Raw genomic sequence first — 14,108 nt, forward strand, 5'->3', positions numbered from 1 at the left:
GGGGACGAAACCCCCAACCCCCAAGACACGGCGGGCCCAAGGGGAGGCGAAACACAGCAGGGTCACGGCGACCCGGGTCGGGAAGCGGACGAGAAGCAAGAGAGCGAAAGGAGACGGGCCAGGGCCGCTCAGCAGACGGAGGAAGGCGCGGCAAAGGGCGACGGGGAAGGGCCAGGGCCCACCCACGCGACGACGGTGCGGGCGGAAGGGCCTCACCACGCGTCCAGCCGGCCAGTCACGCCAGAGCACACACACCCCCACCACCACACACGGGATCTCACCGCCAGCACCCTCCGAGGGCAAGGGCGGTCCCGCGGGACGGGGAGGCGGCACCTGACGCGGCCAACCGGGGGCCGTCGTGCCTCAGCCACTGCCAGCCAACACGCGTCCTCACGTGGGGAAAACCACCGGCCACCGCCACCGCCACCGGTCACGGACAGACCCCAACCCCACAAAGCCCCCACAGGCACGCGGGGAGCAGAGCCTTCAAAGAGTCCACCCTCCCCCGGAGGGGGGGAGGGCGAACGGCCCAGCCCGCCGAGGCAGCGAGGGGGGGTGGGGGCCGCACCGGGGCCACGGAGGGCGAGGCACCGGAGGCGCGAGGGAGAGGACGCGGGAATCGCCTCGGGCCACAAAAGCCGGACCCCGCCGGGGAAACGGACACGGGATCGCACCGCCACACGCCAGGGCGGCCCCGCGACGGCCAGGGACACCGGAGCCCGCCTCCGGCGACCCTCCGCGTCTTCTCCCACGCGCACCCGGGAGCCCCGCCGCCGGGGCGCCTCCACGCGACGTCGCCAACAACCGCACACGCCGAACGGCCCTCGCGCCGCCTCCCGCCCAGCCAACCGTCCGGATCCCCGTTCCCGGGAAGCGCCGCGACCCCGAGGGAACGCTCCCCAGGGGCGACCACGCGGCCGAGGGGGAAGAGAGGGCTGGGCCCAAGCCCAACACACGTGCCGACCGCCGCCCCGATGACGGCCAGTCGCAGCCCGGGGTGGCGAGCAGGGGAAGCAGGGAGCCGCCCGCTCGCGCCACAGCCCCGGGGACGCGCAGGACAGACCACGCGCGCCCCCGCCCAGCCCCGGCCGACAAGGCAAACACGGAGAGTGACACGGAAGGCACGCGCACGCACGGGCGCGCGCGCCGGCCCCAAACACGAACGAGCGACGGACCGCCAGCCCGGCCCGGCGGGACCCTCCCCCAACACGGAGGGGGGAGGCGCGGGCCGCGGCCGTTAGGGCCGAAAGAGCAGCGCCCCGGTCCCCACCGCGGGGACCGGCAGACCCACCAGCACGCCTACGCTTCCCCCCCCCAACAGAAGGGGCAAACGGGGCGCACGGGTGGAGCACGCCACCCAACGCACTCAGCACAGGAGGGACGGCGGCCAGGGGGTAACGGTACCCCATCAGAAGGCACGCCCCTCTCGGATCGCTAGAGAAGGCTTTCCTCACCGAAGGTGGGCCACACCCCCACTCCAACTGCCCCCTCCCCGCCGGGCCGGCAGGAGGCAAACCGAGGGAGCACCACCCGAGGCCACGCAATCGGGGCGGGGGGGGGGGTCTGCGGTATAGGTAAAGAAATGGCACTTTGAGCATCCGCGGCCAGGGCCAGGGCAGGCTGGGCGCATTACCAATCCCATTCGCCACAGCCCTTCCCAGCCCCCGCACTCGTCCAGCCGGGCCGGACCACGCCGCGACCGCTCGACACACCTGGCACACACCACCCCACAGGGGGTGGCAAGCACGCAGGCATGCGCCCGCCAAGCCGATACCCCCCACACACGTGGGGACGGCACGACACCGGCAGCCTCCCTCCAGCGAGGCGAAGCACGCACGGGTCTCCCCTTCTCTTACCGCCTCGACCCCCCCAACACTCCCAAGGGGCACAGGCAGCAGCCAGAGGCAGCCACAGCAGCGACACCCGGGAGAGGGCACTGGGGGGACAGGAGCAACACCACCACTCGGCTTCAGGCACCTGAGGCACAACCTGGACCGCTCCAGGGGCACCGCACAGGCTCGCGTGGAGTCAAGGCTCCACAGCCACAGCCCACGACAGGGCGACAGCGAGGGATGCCCGCCACGTCACAGGACCCCAGCACCCCCCCCGCGCGCAAAAGCACGGGGACAGCAGAGGTCGGGCCGGTTTCCGCACCCCTGCTACCCACACACCACCCACGGGTGGGGAAGGCAGAACGAGGGGCCCGCAGGCCAGAACGAGAGGCTCGGCAGCGTTCGCCATGAACGGCCGTCCCTCATCTGGAGCAGCTTAGGTCCGGCCCAGGAGAGCACCACAGCACCACATCGGTCACAGTCAGCTCGGAGTTTTAACACGTGGAGTGAGGGCGGGGGGCACGACCCGGCAAGGACAGCCACCAGTGGGGCCCGCTGCAGCCTCGCCGGCCCCCGCCTCCCACTGCAGGCGGTAGACAACCCCAGCGGAGAACGCCTGACACGCACACGTGTGGCATGAAGCCACCCCTCATCGAGGTCCTTTCAGTCAGAGGGTTGTCACAACCACCAGGCGATCGGCTCACCAGCGGCAAGGAGCGCACGCGGGTAGAGGACCCGACGCCCGCCTCACCCCCACCGCCCTCGGGCACCATAGGCCGGAGGTGGCATCACCGTCGCGGGACAACCGGGACGAACGCACACAAGCCACCACGCGAGCCCAAGCAGGTGGCTCTCAGAAAGGAGCACGGTCGAGCACCAGCCCACTGGAAGCCCACTTTGTCCCCGTGTCCCCAACGCACGTCCGGAGTCCCCTCTCTCTGGCGACAGTCACCAGAGAACAGCGTGTCAGCACTTACCTGCAGGTCCAAAACCACAACTCCAAGTATAAAAATGTCCACGCGAGAGGGCACGGGGCTGATGCACTGGACACAGCCACCTCTGAGCTTGGGGACCCGGTCACTTGTCCCCAAAATGCCACCCATCTCTGTTAGAGCACACTCCTCTGCCACCTGGTCGACCTGGGGTGGGGGAGGGGGAATAGGGACATGAGCATGCCACCCGCCACCCGCCACCCGCCACCCGCCACCCGCCACCTACATCCTTAACTCACACACACACGGGCTCCAGTAGACTGGCCTCTGGCCCTCAAAAGGCAACCCAGGGGCCGGCGCCGTGGCTCAATAGGCTAATCCTCCACCTTGGGGCGCCGGCACACCGGGTTATAGTCCCGGTCGGGGCGCCGGATTCTGTCCCGGTTGCCCCTCTTCCAGGCCAGCTCTCTGCTGTGGCCAGGGAGTGCAGTGGAGGATGGCCCAAGTGCTTGGGCCCTGCACCCCATGGGAGACCAGAAGGAAGCACCTGGCTCCTGCCTTCGGATCAGCGTGGTGCGCCGGCCGCAGCGCACTGGCCGTGGCAGCCATTGGAGGGTGAACCAATGGCAACGGAGGACCTTTCTCTCTGTCTCTCTCTCTCACTGTCCGCTCTGCCTGTCAAAGGGGGAAAAAAAAAAAAAAAAAGCGACCTTCGATCACTCCCTGAAGGGGGACTTTGGGGAAAAAAACAAAACAAAACAAAACAAAACAAAACAAAAAAACAAAACAGTCCAGACCTTCCTTAGTGGCAAGTAGCAAGTAATTAGGGTTAGGCCCAAGTGCAGAAGGACTTCGAAGAAAGAAGAAAGAAAAAAAAAAAAAAAAAAAAGGAAAAACAAAGTCCCAGGCCAAGGCACCCTTCCCTCTGCCGCCCACAGATCGACATCTCCGGTCGGTCTCTGCAGTTGGTGGCAGTGGTGGCAGCAGCACTACCAGTACGTAGTGTGACAGGGTGTGCTGGTCTACCCGCCAACAGTAGCGCCACCCCAGTCTAGCCACGTTCAGGCGCGAGGCGACGCCCGCCTCCCTCCACAGCCTCCGCCTGCTCACTTGCCATCCTCCAGGCCCAATCTCCGACCAATACATCAGGCCCCCAGGTCCCAGCAGGGCAGGGACAGTCCTTCCTGCAGCTTAGGGACTTTGTCACACTCTGTCTCGGGCTCCTCGGCCACTTGTCATCCCTTGCCGGCTCCGGAGCCCGCGACAGCCATATCAAGGCGGCCACCAGGTGGAGTCCAACAACCGACACCGAGGAACCAAGGGACAGCCAGCTGGATGCATCCAGGCGGCAGGGGGACGCTCAGAACGTGTTTCTCGGCTGCCCGGGGGCAGAGAGTGTGTGGAGGGGGTCGGGGGCAGGTGTCTGCATAACCACAAAGGCTGTGGGGCATAGGTGCCCACACAGCCGAGGGTTGGGACTCAGCAGGCTGGAAATCTCAGAGCATGAAGTGCCTCCCAAAGACAGGTCTGGCCTCACCTGGCTCCGGGAGTCAGCCTGTCAGACCCCCAGGGAGGGGGTCTTCGTCTTCTCTTGGCTCACGGGGTGTGTGTGGGGAGGGAGAGGGGGGCATCGGGAAGGAGGCTCATCCTCTGGCAGCACACCATCTGTGGCAGAGGCCATCCATGGGCTTCACTATTGCCTGGGATACACTCCACAGATCACTATTTACACAGAAGTTTTAAAAAACGGGGGGGGGGGGCGAGGGGGGAGTGGAGTGGAGTGGAGTGTGTCATATTCTTATTTTTTGTATCTGTGAACTACATCGAACCTCTTCTCTTTGTATTGATATCACATTCACATAAGAATTGATGAGAATCGTGTTGCACTCAGGACTGTGCGTTCTTCCCAGTGACCCTGGGAATCTAAAGACTTCTTTAAAAAGTCCACTTGGCCACCCAAAGGTGAAGGAAGGAAAGGAAAGGAGGAAGAAAAGACAAGAGAGTGGCAGAGAGAATTAAAAAGAGGGGAAAACATTGAAAGAACACGAGAGAGAGAGAGAGAGAGAGAGAGAGAGAGAGAGAGAGAAATTGGAGTAAGAAGAAAAAAAAAGGAGGACGAACAGAAAGACAAAAACTAAGAAGAGAGAAAGAAAACGTAAAAAATGGGGAAAAGAAGGAATGGAAGTTTAGAGGAAGTTTAGAAAGAAAACCGTGAGGACACGAGGACACGACAAAGAGAGGAAACACATGAGGGAAGGTGGGAGACAAAAATGAAACCAAAATAAGGAAGAGAGGAGAGAGCATGAAGATTTAAAAAGACGAGAGAGAAAGAGACAGAGAGACAGAGACAGAGACAGAGAGAGAGAAGGCAAGCAAGTGGGAAGAAAAAATAAGAAAGGGCAAAGAATATCAAGTCAAAGGGGGAGTGAGAAATAAAGTCGTGAGAAAGAGAAAGAAGCTAGAAGGAGACGGACAGACACACGGACGAGCGGGGAACAGCACGAGAGCAAGAGACAACAGGGAATAAACTGAGAAAGAGAACATAAAAGAAGGAAGGAAGGAAGGAAGGAAGGAAGGAAGGAAGGAAGGAAGGAAGGAAGAAAGAAAGAAAGAAAGAAAGAAAGAAAGAAAGAAAGAAAGAGAAAGAAAGACGCCAACGGTGACCCACAGGGGACTCAGATCACCCAGGGTGGCGCCCAAGGACCCAAGAGCCGACCCCCAGTCACAGCCCGCTCCCCGCCCCCGGCCAGCTCCCCACCCTTCTCGCGGCAGCGCGGCGGCGCGGCGGCAGCGGCGGCGGCGGCGGCGCCCCAGCCCAGAGAAAAATGCCCCCCCCCCGCCGCCCACCCCACAGCAGAAAGCTCGCCTGTGCTCCACACCGCGCATGTGCTAAACAGGCCCCCAACCACTGCGCAGCCTCCACCCCGAAGCCTCGCGATACTCAGGACACTGTTTAGTCGCCAGCGCCATTTTGGCTTTCACCGGCCACCGTGCCCGATCTGATACTGTGGTCGCTAGGTGGCGCGCGAGTATCGCCGTAGAGAGCTTTGGTTCTCTCGGCGGGGGTGGGTGGGGAGGAAGGGGGGGATGAAGGGCAGGACAGGGCAGAGGAGGCCGAGGGAGGAAGGTGAATGGGGAATGACACTGGGTCCCAGGCCCGTGAGTCAGCTCCAGATTCTCTCTCTCTCTCTCTCTCTCTCTCTCTCTCTCTCTCTCTCTCACACACACACACACACACACACACCCTTGGGCCACGTTTCTCCAGGCCTGGCTCTCCAGAAATCTCATCCAATGATGAGCGGGAGGGCCTCCCGTTAGCTGGTAGCTGGGCCAGACAGGAACACAGGCACACACTCACACTCACACTCTCACTTTCTTCAATGCAATCACTGTCTCCAGCCGGGACGGCCCGCCCTCCCTCCCTAGGTAGTACTGTTATAAAGGATGGCCCAGTATCTCCTCGATGTGTGTCTCCTTCCACCACCAGGAGTTGAAAGGAAATGCGAAGGGTCACCACTGGAAGACCGGGAGGCAGGGTGGAAGCACAACAAACCTGCCCGGCTTTCTATGTTTCTTGGAGAGATACGTTGATTTATGCAATTTTTCTTTCTTTTTTATGTGAAATGCAGTGACAAAGAGAAGGATAGAGAGAGGGGGGAGAGAGGAGAGGTAGGAGAGGTGGTGGGGGAGAGAGAGAGAGGGAGAGAGAGAGAGAGAGATCTTCCATCCACTCATTCATTTCCCAAATGCCCACAGCAGCTGAGGCTGGGCTAGGCCAAAGCCAGCAGCCAGGAACTCCATCTGGGTCACCATTGTGGGTGACAAGGACACAACTACTTGGCCCATCTTCCGCTGACATTGTCTTTAACCTGTTGTGCCACAACGCTGCCTAGCTCCCACTAGCTAGCTTTAAATTTCTGTCTTTTAGCCGGCACCACGGCTCAATAGGCTCAATAGGCCAGGAGAAACATCTGGCTCCTGCCTTCAGACCAGCGCGGTGCGCCAGCCAGCGCGGTGGCCATTGGAGGGTGAACCAAAAAAGAAAAAAAAGAAAAATAAGAAAAAAAATTTCTTTTTCTTTTTTTTTTTTTTTTTTTTTTTTTTTTTGGACAGGCAGAGTTAGACAGTGAGAGAGAGACAGAGACAGAGACAGAGAGAAAGGTCTTACTTCCGTTGGTTCACACCCCCCCCCCCCAAATGGCCGCTACGGCCAGGCCAGCGTGCTGCACCAATCCGAAGCCAGGAGCCAGGTGCTTCTCCTGGTCTCCCTTACGGGTGCAGGGCCCAAGCACTTGGGCCATCCTCCACTGCACTCCTGGGCCACAGCAGCGAGCTGGACTGGAAGAGGAGCAACCGGGACAGAATCCAGTGCCCCGACTGGGACTAGGACCCAGGGTGCCAGCGCCGCAGGCAGAGGATTAGCCTAGTGAGCCATGGCGCCGGCCTCTATCTGTCTTTCTTCTAAGATCTTAGGGGAGCCAAGGACCTCTTTTGGGGGCAGAAAGGAGGTGGAATGGCAGTGGATCAGAGATGTGAAAGAAGGGAGGACAGTCTTCCAGAGAGAGCAAGGAGAGGGAGAGAGAGAGAGCGAGCACTTTACTCTGCTCCCCATCAGCAGGTAGGGGTCAGAGGAGGAAGAGAGCAGACTGGGTCTCTGGGAAACAGGACAGGAGCCTGGCCTGGCTTCCCCTTCCCAGCACATGAGCAGAAATGGCTGCACAGTGAGCAGCGTCTGGGCACACAGGATCCAGCTCAGCCCACAAGAAGCTTCTGCTCCCTCCGGTGAGGCACAGAAAGAAGCAGGGGAGAGCCAGCCACCGCACCCCAAGAGACACCGCAGCACCACTCACCCTCCCATTCCAAGAGGGGTTTTGCTCCTGAGAAGTTCTCATCCACTCTCCTCTGTGCCTGGGAAGGCACTGCCCCTAAAATGGCCTTCCAAGTGTTCCAGAGAAACAACACACCCAGTCAGACCTGTGTGTACGTGTATGCGTGTGTGTGGAGATGGAGAGAGCCCTTCAGAGCTACGTGTGTGTGTGCGCGCGCATGTGTGTGTGTGTCTGTGAGTCTGTCACAATGACATACCAAAATAAACCAGTGCACCATACACACATTTTGACTGCAGCTTGACCACCCACCCTGGAACACCAGGGCAGGGAGGGATGTCAGGTCTCTGGAACCCACCTGGGAGAAGAAGTCTTCTGGCTCCCAAGGCTCGCTCCCCTGGGACTGGGGGGGAAGATGAGGAGCAACAGATAGAAGTAGATCACAGAGAAACATCGCTCCTCAGGCGGCCTTTGAGGCCTTCCTTTTGGGGTAGATATCATTCTCTACACGTGGCAGCCAAAGCCGCAGGCACGGAGGACAATGAGAAAAATTCAGTCAAGGGAACCAAAGCACGGGCGAGAGGGGGGTTGCCTGATCAAATTAGAGGTCAGGTCTGGGCCATAGTCTCCTTAAGGGAGAAGAAGACCCAGACACTAGTTTTCTTTCTTTCTTTCTTTCTTTCTTTCTTTCTTTCTTTCTTTCTTTCTTTCTTCTCTCTCTCTCTCTCTCTCTCTCTCTCTCTCTCTCTCTCTCTCTCTTTCTTTCTTTCTTTTTGAATCCAGGCACCCAAGTCAGAAAATCCACAGGGCAGTCGTGTCTACGGTTTCCTATGGGGACAAAATCCGGGGTCGATGTCGTTCAGAACAAACAACTTTCTTCTTCCACCTTTCCAGGTGAAGAAGGGGAGACTCGGGGCGGGTGGGGGTGGGGAGGGAGACCGACCGACCCCAGTCTCCAGTCTCAGATGGGCCAGCCCCATCCAAAGGCACGCCAGCAGCTTCCAAAGGAGGAAGTCCAAAGGCGCTCCGCACCCAGCCTGCGCCAAACAAGCCCCCACCCCCAACCGCCCGCTGGCCCTGGAAGTTGTGACTCCATCTTAGCTCTGCCTCACCAAACCCGTGTTCAATACTGTGGCCGCTAGGTGGTGCGCGAGCCTCAGGCAAGAGAGACTCAGCTCGGCTCGGCTCGGCTCGCGCGGAGTGAGGGCCCGGTGAAGACGAAGGGAAGCAGAAATTTCACACTGAATCCTCCCTCCTTCCTTACCTGCCTCCCTCCTTCCCCATCGACTCCACATCCACAGAGACCTGTCCAAAGAGAGTCCAGGTAGGGCTATCGACAGTATCCGCTTTATTCCCAGAAACCTCCTGCTTAAAAATAACCGGTAGTCTCAAAGATGTCTGTCACCAACCAGGTTCTCCTTCTTTTCTTTACACAGAAAGATGTATTGATTTACTCGAAAGGTAGTTACAGAGACAGTCGGCTCACTCCCACAAATGGAACTACAACAGCCTGGGCTGGGCCAGGCCAAACCCAGGAGCTTGGAACTTCATCGAGGTCTCCCGTATAGGTGCAGGGGCCCAAGCACTCAGGCCATCTTTTGCTATCTTCCCAAGCACATTAGCAGGGAGTTGGACTCTGGCATCGCAGGCAGTGGCAACCTCAGGGGCCTAGGAAGCGGTTCCTTGGTCTCAAGCCTCTGCCTGCAATGCTGGCATCCCACAGCAGCATGGGTTTGAGTGCCACCTGGTCCAGGCAGGACTGATCCAGCTTAACCAGATGCCCCACAATGCTCGCATCTCTCTCTCTCTCTCTCTCTCTCTCTCTCTCTCTCTCTCTCTCTCTCTCTCTCTCTCTCTCATTCTCCTCCTCCTCCTTCTCTCCTTCCCTGTCTCTGTAATGCTGCCTCTCCAATAAGTATGTAATCCATTAAAAAGTGAAAAGAAAGTGATGGATTGTGGGATGGAATCTTCAACTATCTTCAACTAATCATTAAGATGATCCACCTCTCCCACTGGAGTACCTGGATTGGATTTTTTACTCTAGCTCCCCACCAGTGGAGATTCTGGCGTGCAGCACTGACAGTTCCCATCACTCACACCCAATAGCGTCTGACTCTATTTTTTCACCATGGGGCTTTCTAACGATCCCCACACATAGATGTCAGGGAGCCAAGTACTTGAAACCTCACCTGCTGCCTCCCAGGGCATGCCCATGCCCCTGCAGAAAGCTTGAATCAGAGGAGAGTCAGGAATCGAACCCATGTCCACTGCATGAAACGGGAGCACCCCATGCCGAAAACTCTAACCGTTGATCCGAACGCCCACCACACATCACACATTATTTCTTCAAGTTTTTTTTTTTTAAATTTATTTTTGACAGGCAGATAGTGAGAGAGAGAGAGAGAGAGAGAGACAGAGAGACAGAGAGAGAGAGACAGAGAGAAAGGTCTTCCTTTGCCGTTGGTTCACCCTCCAATGGCCGCCACGGCCGGCACGCTACAGCCGGCGCACCGCGCTGATCCGAAGGCAGGAGCCAGGTGCTTCTCCTGGTCTCCCATGGGGTGCAGGGCCCAAGCACTTGGGCCATCCTCCACTGCACTCCCTGGCCACAGCAGAGAGCTGGCCTGGAAGAGGGGCAACCGGGACAGGATCGGTGCCTGAACCGGGACTAGAACCCGGTGTGCCGGCGCCGCAAGGCGGAGGATTAGCCTAGTGAGCCGCGGCGCCGGCCTATTTCTTCAAGTTTTTTAAGATTCATTTATTTATTTATTTCTGAATCGGAAAGGTAAAGTGTGTGTGGGGGGGGGGGTAGAGAGAAACACACAGAAAGAGAGATTGCTTCCATCTGCTGGTTTCACTCCCCACCTCTTCAAACTACAGCTCTCTACAACATGCCCACCTTTGCAAATTCCCTCACAACACCGCCAAAATGAAGGAACATACTAGTGGTGGCTGTCCCACGGCTGCTCATCTGTCCTATCGCTGCCTTTGACAAAATTTCTGTGACACACGAAACATCCGAGTGACCATGTACAGCAGCAGCACCAATCTTGTGTCACCGCACTATAACAGACTAGGTAATTCTGTGAACTTCTTTTAGGATGCGGACAGAACCGACTTCCTCTGTGTATGCGTGTGTATATACATATACATATATATATATAATACACGTAAAATAAAATATATGAATATGAATAAAATATATGAATATTTAATATATAATAATATAATATATCACATTACATCATATAAATATATATCATACATATTATATTATATATAATTATATATTATAAATATATTATATTATATAATAATATATGATTATACAAAATATATTATATTAAAGATAATGTATCATATATTATATAATATATAGTATATATCATATTATATTATATATATGTATCATATATAATGTATTACAAATATTATAATATATTATGTGATATATATTATATAATATGCTGTCTATTACATATTATATATAATTATATGTATAATGTGTATATATATATATATATATATATATATATATGTCGATCCGAAGCCAGGAGCCAGGTGCTTCCTCCTGGCCTCCCACGTGAGTGCGGGCCCAAGGACCTGGGTCATCCTTCACTGAACTCCCGGGTCACCACAGCAGAGAGCTGGACTGGAAGAGGGGCGACCGGGACAGAATCCGGCACCCCGACTGACCGGGACTAGAACCTGGTGTGCCGGCGCCACAGATGGAGGATTAGCTTAGTGAGCCGGCGCCGGCCCCCGGGGTATGGATTGTTGAAAAATCTCCTTTCACTCTTTGTCACAGGACCCACAGTCATTTACAGTGCTTCTTTTCTGATGCTCCAAATGGCTGCACTGTCAGATTTTCACATCCCTCACATCCCCACTCGACAAAGCCAGAAAACTTCCTCGCTCGTGTGAAATCTACTCCCGTCGGAAACATGTTCAACCGCACAGTTCCATGACATTTGGTACGCTCACGTCACGGTCACGTTCGTTGCTGTAGGCCTATTTTTATTTTTAAAATAAGGAGGGAGAGGAGGACACACACACACACACACACACACACACAGGCTGGAGCTGGGTCAGAGACTGCATCCAGATCTCCCACATGCGCAGCAGGAGCCTAAACACTTTGGGGTATTTGTCAGACACTACCCTTCCTATTTGCCCAACGACAGCCATATCCCCCTATGGCCCCCAACCCCACCTCGCCCGCCCACTCATCGTGCCATAACAAGTCTTCCTCTGCGATTCCTTCACATTTGTCCAACTACCTCTTGTGTTAGGGTGCTGAGAAGGCACGTGAGGTCACTGATACCCTGGGCTCACGGAGGGGGACTGTGGATTTCCACGGGAAGCAGGGGGGAGAATGAGAAGTGCTCGTGAAACCCAAAGGCGAATGACCATAATCTGTCCCTCCTCCCCAGAGCAAGCACAGCTCAGCAGAGGTGTCTGTCTGTCTGTCGTCAAAATCATCCCCTGCTAGCCTTCTGTCCCGTGACTGCCAGAATTCCAGAACGGCAAGAGAATCTGCTTGGCATTCCACTGCACTGGTTCTGTCTCCTCTGAAAGACACATGTGCACACTCTATCTCAAGCAAACACACCCCAGGCCGTAAAGAAAAAAAAAGATGTCAGCCTTCAAGGCAGGGTTTCAGCTGTGGTAGCCGTCATCGTTAAGGGGACTGACTGACTGACCTTTGCCCCAGAAAGGCAGCATTCTGGAGGAGCAGGGAAAGTTGGCCATTCACTGACAAAGGCCTGAGGCGCGCGGGGGTGGGGGGGGTGGGGGGGGGGAGGCGGCTGAGGAGAAGAGAAAGGGAAACCCATTCACAGAGAAAAAAGCTCTGGGCTGTTTCTTCTGCATTTGAATGAAGCCAATTGAATGAGGCAGATTCCAAGTCATTGAGGGTGGGTGGGTGTGGCAAGTAGATTCCCAAGGCCAGGCTACCAGTTTCTCTCTTCAGCTGTGCCTTGCAAAGTCATCACAGTGGCAGGATAGGTGTTGGAGGAGACAAGATTCATTCAGGGAGGGTGTGTGTCCTCCCCCCATGTCTGTCCCCATGGGCACCTCTGCCCTGACTCTGGCCTAGGAAGAGGGCACGGGGCAGGGGAGTGAAATAACTGGCCAGGGATGCCAGGAACACAGCTTTCCTCCCTGCCCTTTTGCTCCTACCCTGGAACATCTTAGCTTATCCAGAGAATATTCTATAACTAGGAAGAAGGCACAAGTATATATTTTTTTCTTTTTCTTCTTGGGCATAGGTCCACACTGGTGTATTCCACCATGAGCCCATCCACAGGCATGTTTAACTTACCAGTTGTTCTTTGGCCCGAACATACGAGGCTGCTGCCAGATGCATCTCTGCTCACAGATCCTTCTGTATTAGCCTATTTGCTTGCTTATGTGCAAGGTGAAAAACAGAGAGAGAGATAGAGATAGATAGAGATGGGGTGGGGGAGAGAGAATGTGAGACATCAGGTTCACTCCCACAGATGGCCACCATGGCCAGGGTTGGGCCACGATGAACCCAGGAACCAGGAGCTTCTTCCAGGTGCCTAAGGACTTGGGATATCCTCTGATGCCACCACCCAGGCCATTATCAGGGAGCTGGATTGGAACTGGAGCGGCTAAGGCTCAAACTGGTGCCCATGTGAGATGCTGGGGGGTCACAGGCGGCTGCTGTACCTGATGCACCACAATGCCAGTCCCAGCAGTGTCTTTATATTATGAAATCTGCTTCATTCATACAAGTTGTGATGCCAGCAAATTTCTACACACAGGACCAGTGTGGTTAAGCCAGTTACAGAGAGGCAGAGGCAGAGGTCTCCCACCCACCAGTTCACATCCCAGGTGGTCGAAACACCCTGAGTTGCACCAATACGAAGCCAGGAGCCTGAGCTTTTTCCATGTCTCCCGTGGGAGTGCAGGGGCAGAAGGACTCGGGCCACCTTTTACTGTTTTTGCGGACCACAGCAGAGAGCAGCCAGCTGGGATGGGATGGGATTTGAACGGGAGCCCATATGGGATGCCGGCACTGCTTGTGGCAGTTTTACCTGCTACACCACAGCACAGGCCCCCTAATAATAATAATAATAATAATAATAATAATAATAATAGTAATTCTTTTTTGAAATATTTTTATCTTTATTTTTTTTTTTTTTTTATTTTTTTTACCGGAGAGTCAGAGTTACAGAGAGCCCTTCCATCTCAAACTGGAGCCACAGGCAGATGCTTAACCTACTATGCCCCAGGGTCAGCCCAATCCCCCCCCCCCCTTCAGAGACTTAATTGGCCAATTCTTTTTTAAAATTAACTCACTCTTATTTATGTGAAAGAGTTTATGAGGTGATTGTCTGAGAGTTGGGAGGGGAAGAGAGATCCTCCATCTGCTGGATGGGCTCTGGGTGGCCAGGGCAAATCCAGGAGGCAAGTGCCAGGAGCTTCATCTGTCCCACATCTCCCAGCTGGGCTCGGGGACCCAAGTAGTAGGTCAATCTTCCCGTTGCTTT

The sequence above is a fragment of the Lepus europaeus genome, unplaced genomic scaffold (genome assembly GCF_033115175.1).
Source record: "Lepus europaeus isolate LE1 unplaced genomic scaffold, mLepTim1.pri SCAFFOLD_717, whole genome shotgun sequence".
In the NCBI taxonomy this organism is placed as follows: Eukaryota; Metazoa; Chordata; class Mammalia; order Lagomorpha; family Leporidae; genus Lepus; species Lepus europaeus.